The following is an 8,000-nucleotide window of genomic DNA, read 5'->3' as shown; positions in this document are numbered from 1 at the left end:
GATCTTGCGAGAGATCAAAGGAAGGGAAAATTTGGAGTGGCCGTGGTCTAAGGGAAAACAGCTTCCAAGAACTGAGAAGTCTAAAGATTACTGTGAATATCACTGCTTCAATGGACACCAGACCGAGAAATGCAAAAACCTCAAAATATTGATCCAAAAACTGATTGATGCTGGCAAACTCCAACATTACATACGAAAGGAGGTCGTCGAGGATAGATCCAAACGGACCAAGCCAGTACAACTTCCAGAGGGAAACCGCACAATCAACACCATCTCGTGTTCCGAAGCCGCGGGGCCCTCCCTTACAGCGCAGATAGGAAAGAGACTACGGAAGCAGTTCGAGGACCACTGCGAATTATATAAGATTGATGGAGTAGAGGTGGACGAGCACGAAGAGTGGATGGACGCACCTATTATCTTCGATGCTGAGATATCAAAGAAGATATGGAAGATCACAATGATCCCTTGGTCCTAACACTACCAGTGGCTGGATGTAACCTCAAAAAGATCCTCATAGACGGGGGAAGCTCAGTAAACGTTCTATTCTACGACGCATTCAAACGAATGAAGCTCCATGATGAACAACTAATGACCTCTTATCACACCATCTACGGATTCAATGGAGCACCCACAAAGCCATTGGGAGACATCGTGTTGCAGGTTAACGCCGGACCCATGAAAGTAGAAACACGATTCAGCGTGGTTGACGCCCCATCCCCCTATAACGCCATTATTGGACGAAAGTGGTTACATAAACTCAAAGGAGTGGCGGAAACTTACTACCAATATCTCAGATTCCCTACACATGAGGGAGTGATGGAAATCAAGGGAGATCGGGTCTCTGCAAAAGAGTGCCAAGCCACTCAGGATCGTATCAACAACGAACAAGAAGAGCAGCGAAAAACCCGAAGAATTAAAAATAAATAAGCCGCGAAAGAAAAGGCCATAGACCTGTTCCTCAAGGAAACCACAGGGAGGGGTTTGACAAAAGATGATAATGTCCTAAATACAGAAACAGGTACTTCAGCAGCCAACGAAGGACAGAAACATACCAAATAGCAATCAAAGAACGTCCCATTCCTCGGGGATCCGAAGCCGGTGTTCACACCAGTAGAGCCCGTAAAAGAAATCAACATAGGAACAGAAGAAAACCCGAAGATGATCAAAGTAGGGACCATAATGGACGAAAGAAGAGAAGATTCCTTGACCAAATTACTTAAAGAATACGCGGATGTATTCGCCTGAAAGCTAGGAGATATGCCGGGGATTGACCCGAAAATAATCCAACACGAGTTGCGCATCAAACCAGGCACGCCACCTTTCAGGCAGAAAATAAGAAAAGTTGCACCGGAGTATCATAAGGCAGTGGAAAAAGAACTTCGGAAACTACTAGAAGCAGGGTTCATCAAGGAAGTCAAGTACCCTACATGGATCACCAACATGGTCTTCGTTCCTAAGAAAAATGGAGGGGTTAGGATATGCATCGATTTTACTAACCTCAACAAGGCATGTCCAAAGGACAGCTATCCCCTGCCAAGCATAGATCAGCTGGTTGAAGCAGTAGAAGGATACGAAGAGCTGTCATTCATGGATGGATATTCTGGCTACAACCAAGTAGCCCTGACAGAAGAAGATCAACTACATACAACATTCTACACCCCACATGGCCTTTATTGCTACACTAGAATGCCCTTTGGACTTCGAAACGCAGGGGAAACGTACCAAAGAATGGTCGATGCTATCTTCAGGCCATGGATTGGTAGTACCTTAGAAGTCTACGTTGATGACATGCTCGTCAAAATTAAGCTGCGCAAAGATCACCACCAGGATCTGAGAGATATCTTCGAAGCAATGAGGAAACATCACATGAAAGTAAATCCAGAAAAATGCCACAATAGACCCAGCGAAGATTCAGTCCATAGTAGAAATGCCATCCCCGAAGAATTTAAAAGAACTGCAGAAGCTCAATGGGTCCATAGCAGCCTTGGGAAGATTTATTTCCCGATCCTCGGACAAATGCAAACATTTTTTCAATATTCTCAAAAAAGGGAGTAAGTTTGAATGGACCGCAGAATGCGAAGAAGCCTTCCAAAAAAATCAAAGAACACCTGGCTTCAATTCTAATCCTGTAGAAGCCTGATCCTGATGAGGTTTTGGCATTGTACATAGCAGCGACAGAAGACGCAGTTAGAGCAATGTTGGTCAGAACCAATACGAAGATAGAACAACCTATCTATTATGTCAGTAAGACCCTCAATTCTGCGGAAAGGAACTACACGATGATCGAACAACTTATCCTGGCATTGGTATGGGCTACTCAAAAGCTAAGAACCTATTTCCTAACTCACTTCATCCGCGTCCCATGCAAAGCACCACTGGAAGCAGTCCTCAAAAGCGCGGGAAAAGTAGGCAGAATAGCCAAGTGGAACACCCACCTGGACCAATTCAACATCATTCATGAAATTCAACATTCCCAAAAATCCCAAGTTTTGGCGGATTTCTTAGCAGACCTCCCCCTGGACAACGACGAAGAGATTAAGGGAATATTAGAAGCCGATGAAGAAAGCAAGGATCCAATTGATGTCCTCGAACCCGCGAGTCAAAGACAATGGGAAGTATTCGTCGATGGTTCCAAAAATAAGTAAGGGGAAGGAATAGGCATTGTCATCACCACCCCAACTGGAGAAAGGATCGTACAGGCACTCAGGTTAGAATTCAAAGAGCATACTAACAACATCGTCGAATACGAGGCAGTCTTATATGTCCTCCGCTTAATAATAGAGATGGGGGTAACCGATGTAAGACTGACAAGTGATTCGCATCTTGTCGTACGACAAATAGGGCTCGAGTACAATGTGTACGATGACACCCTCTCAGCTTACATGCCCTTGGTCCAAACATTGGCATCACAAATTCCGAACATCAAGTTCCGGCACTTATGCAGAAGGGATCTCAAGCACGCGGATTCCCTAGCATATATATCATCCATGCTGAAGGACAAAAGCATCGAAGCTATTAAAATAACAAGGGTATACGAACCTTCAATTGCATCGCAATTCTCCTTTGCTACCAATCAAGATACATTGGAAGAAAATATCGAAGATCAGGTAGGAGAAGACATCCATAACGATTTTGACGAAGAAGATATCCTGTCAAGAGCAAATCAAGACGAAGATTTCAGCAACGAAGATGATTGGAGAATGGTGATCCATGCGTTTCTCGAAGATGGAACCTTACCCGCGGATCATAAACAATCCAGGAAAATACTCTCCAAAAGTAGGAAGATATGATCTTCGGGATGGGGTCCTGTACAATAAATCCTTCCTCGGACCGTTACTACGTTGCTTGTCCAGAAAAGAGGGGCATGGAATTCTAAACGACATTCATTATGGTGACGCGGGGAATCATAGCGGCATGAGATCACTAGCCGACAAAGCAAAAATGCATGGATATTACTGGCCCACAATGATACAAGATGCCACAAGAATGTCCCGACGATGTGAAGAATGTCAGCGTTTCGCCAAAAAGATACACGCGCCAGCAACAACGTTAAATTCTGTAGAGAGCCCGTGGCCGTTTGCAAAATGGGTCATAGATATCGTCGGGCCTTTCATCGAAGGATCAGGGAAAAGATGATTTTTGATAGTAGCCACGGACTACTTCAGTAAATGGGTGGAAGCTAAAGCCTTAGCCAGGATCAGAGACGTGGATGTGTTTACTTTCATATTCCAAAACATCATTTGCAGGTTCGGCATACCAGCGGAAATCGTGTCCGATAATGGTAAGCAATTACAGGGGAAAAATATAGACATGCTCTTCGATACTTTCAAAATAAGTAAGAACAAATCTACCCCCATATACCCTCAAAGAAACGGACAAGCGGAAGCCACTAAAAAGACCCTCGCCCTTATCCTCAAAAAGCAATTAGACGAACATAAGGGGCGATGGTGTGAACAGCTGCACAATGTGTTATGGGCATACAGGACAACACGAAGATCTGTCACTAGGGAATCACCGTTTCTCCTCACTTATGGAGATGAAGCAGTCATCCCAACAAAGATCCTCATGCCAACCACTAAGACCGAAGCATGGGAGAAAAATCTCACAAAATACATGATATTAGAGAGATTGGACGACCTGGCAGCATTGCAGAAGATGAAAAATTATCAACGAAGACTAGTGAGGGAGTACAACAAAAAGGTAAAGCTTCGAAATTTTGTAGAGGGGAAGTATGTGCTAAGAACAATCCCACAGTATCAACGAGAGAAGAAATGGGGAAAGTTAGCACCTACATTGGGAGGACCTTTTATGATACACGACATTGCGGGAAACGGTTCCTACTATCTTCGCAATCTGAAAGGAGAGGTCCTCCGGCATCCTTGTAATGCTAAGTGGCTCAAACTGTACTACCCATAGGAGCAACGCATCTTTGCATCTGTGTGAAGAATACCAGAAGAAGAAGGCAGCGTAGCCGCTTTACATGTTTCTATCTCTGGACGAGGAGGAGCAGGCCTCAACCTATCAATCAAACAAGCTTTTTGAAACCTTCAAGCAAACAAAATTTATTAACAATATTGGGGAAAGTAGTTAATCTACAATCTCTCAGGGCTCCCCCATAAGTGTCTATGAGTGTAAGACCAGGGGGAAGGCACCCAGCAGAAAGAGATACCCAACCAATCTTAAGGCAACGGGTCGACCGAATGGGTGTATGTAAATATTTTAACCCCATATCCTAGAACGTTTCCTCGGCCCCCACCATCTGGGAATCCTCTGGCCCAGGGTTCGCCAGCGGGGTGACAGGTCTCAAGACGATCACGAAGGTACCTCCCTTCGGTATCGCACCCAAACACTTAAAACATTCTTCTTTTGTTTTTAATGTCATTCCTAACAATGCTTAAAATAAAAAAACAAACTGATACTGCAGGTATACCAAAAGAATGATCCATTTCATAAGGGTTGGTTACAAAGAGCGGCAAGGCCAATTCAAAGAAAAAAACACATCAAAAACATTCTCTTTACAAAATACTAGCAAAATCTAACTGAAGGCTAATGTCGTGGTTTCTACTTGGAAGATGCCGCCCTATCAGCAGGGTTGTTCCGAAGAGTTGAAGGGACGCTCCCTCCAGAAGAGGGTCCTGAGGAGCCAGGCAAGGAGGCAGGTACAGGACGACGCGGATAGCTCTTGACAAGGCCATGATCGGTCTTAAGGCCAAGCTCAATCTTCTCCAGCATCTTGTTTGTTTCCTCCGCCAATTGACACCGAGCCTTATGCATAATAACTGTCGTTCGATGGTGGGCTTGAGATAACAACGAGGACAGACGATTCACTTCTTTAGAAGCAGCACCAACGGCCTCCTCGCGGGATGCCACCAGACTCTTAAAATAATTAGTCTGTCCTTCCTGCTGCACTAAGAAAGATTGAGCCTTTTACAATTTTTCATTTGCAGCGCGGAGTTGTCCCTCGAGCTCTGAAAAAGACAACATAAGGGAGTTAGCACAGAAAAGACATAATCACACTCGATGAAATGAGGTTATACCTTCGACACAAGCCGAAGCCTCTTCATACTCATTAACAACCGCGTCTCGCGCTTCGTCAAGATAGTTATATTCCTCGGATAGTTTCTTATAATCTAGTTGAAGGTTGGTGAGAGCAAATTGACTTGCATCTAATTCTACCTGCTTCATCGAATCCATGTGACGAAGATGGTTGACTTCGTTGTTTATCTTTGTTACCCTTTTGTTAAGTATGTACATGCATACTTCGAGATTTCTCTCAGACTCAGCCTGGCGGGCTATTTCAGCGTGAGACGCGTCAAGGGCTTTGCTGAGAGCCCCAACCTCGGCTCTGGTATCGTCCCTTTCTCTGGTAAGACACAACATACTCTCCCTAATTCCCGAAAACGAAAGGGAGCGAGCCTTTTGTAATTCCTCTTCCAGAAGATGTATTCTAGCCTCTAATAACGAAGTACGCTCACGGGATTCCCGCAGATTCTCACGTGTCCACAGCAGCGTACCATTGAAAAAAATACGGTCATGGTTATACAGATTCTGCATATCAACCATCTGAACATGCCGTGCGCGCCATCCCTCAGCCCGAGCGTCCCACTCTTTGGCTTCACTCTTAATTTTTTCGACCAACTCTTTGATACGAGATTTTTGTCGTGCCCTTTCATTCCGAAGCCATATCATCTCGGGGACTCCACCCACTGAAGATAGGGTGGGGAGACTCAGACAGAAAAACATAGTAGAAAGGAATTACGAGGGATAAAAGATGGAGAAGAACTAAACCTGTGAAAGCGGAAACTTTGCCGCGAGTTTGCTCTAACTCAGCGCGAACGGTGGCAAGCTCTGAACGAAGACCAGCCTCCGCTTCACCCAACCTTTCTTCATCTTTAAGGCTATTCGTCAGTTATTCTATCTTCACCTTAGCCGCAGATAATGCCTTTTTCCTGTGACGAAGCTTAGCCTCCAGCTTCAAAGATTTTGCTTTAAAGAATTGATACAACACATGGTTACAATGCTCACTCCTCATCATCTACACATCAAACGACAAACATTATTACACCGAAGGATTCGAGTGTCACGAAGAGATATGTACGAGGACTTACCTCCAAGACACGCTGCTGGGGAAAACCATATTGGTACCCATCGGCTATGGCCATCATTTCAGCAACAAAATATGGAGGGTCCGCTACGAGGGTAGCCTCTGGAACACCCAAACTTTTCCCCCACATCTCGGCAACACGCGCCTCGGAAGATAGCTCCATCATCCGACGAGTATAAGCATCAGAATCTTTCTCACCAGCAACCACCGGGACAGGATGGGGAACAAAAAGCAGACTCTTTTTCTTGAGCCAATCCATTATGGCATCCTCACCCTCAAACATCGGCGAGTGAGGGAAATCCTCGGAAGGTGAGTCAACTACATACTTCCCTTTTGCTGTCATTTCCCCATCAGCACAAGTCTCGGCATCACTACCCGCAATGTGATCGTTCGCGCCCTCATTCTGAACAACAACATTTTCCTTACCAAAATCCCCGAGCACATCCCAATCATTATTGGGGGAAGCAAAGAAAAGTCTTCGGTAAAACCGAGGGCATCATCAAAGAGTTCCCTTGCGGAATCTAGCCTGTCAAAGGAGAACTCTTGAGAAATGGTGGGGAGAGTTTCCGCAGCCTTACCCCCTCCGATAAATTCCGGACCACCAGGGTTATCACCAGCAGGAGCATAAATTTTCGCGGTAACACTTCCCTCGGCCACTGCGGTATTATTTCCCCCATCAACACCATCACAACCCGCACCAACCTCTTCCTCAACATCAGGAGGGGAAGTATCAGTGCGTTCTTCCCCATCAGATATTTCCTCATCCTCGGCAAACTCTTCGTTCACTGGACTGGTAACTTCTTCATGAACCTCAGCCTCACCCGTCACAATGGTAGAAGACTGCTTGGGCCCAATCTTTTTCTTTTTCGACACCTGCAAACCAATACACGTTCCACAAAAAAGAGTTATTTCCTCATACACAGCTTGATTTTCAAAAAAGGAGGGGCGCGGCCAGAATCTGCAATAACCATACCTTGGTAGTAGCGGCACTCTTCGGTGGAAGTATAGCACCAGAACCCTCTTCCTCGTCTCCATCAACAACATCGAGAGCATAAGGAAATTTCATGCCCTCGAAATTTAAACGCCAGGGACAGAAATCTCCATAACGAGCAGAAGGAGATTCACGAGGCCTGCTACTCTCAGAAGGACGCCAACCACGTGGACCGGGAATCCAGCCATAGGCCCAAGGACCAACAATTTCAATAACAGTGGCATGCCACTCATAATCATGGTCACGCTTGATCCTTTCACGAGCAGGAAAAAGTTTCCACTGAGCCGACCCCTCGGTGCCTGGAACGTATTTCAGTTTGGCATCGCTCACCTCACTTAAGAGACGAATTTCGCCCCGAGGAGCAGCGAGGTTACGAAGACTAACACTCCACGATTTACGGTTCCT

The sequence above is a fragment of the Papaver somniferum genome, chromosome 2 (genome assembly GCF_003573695.1).
Source record: "Papaver somniferum cultivar HN1 chromosome 2, ASM357369v1, whole genome shotgun sequence".
NCBI classification, from domain to species: Eukaryota; Viridiplantae; Streptophyta; class Magnoliopsida; order Ranunculales; family Papaveraceae; genus Papaver; species Papaver somniferum.
The sequence above is the reverse complement of the archived record's forward strand: the minus strand, read 5'-3'. Positions refer to the sequence as shown.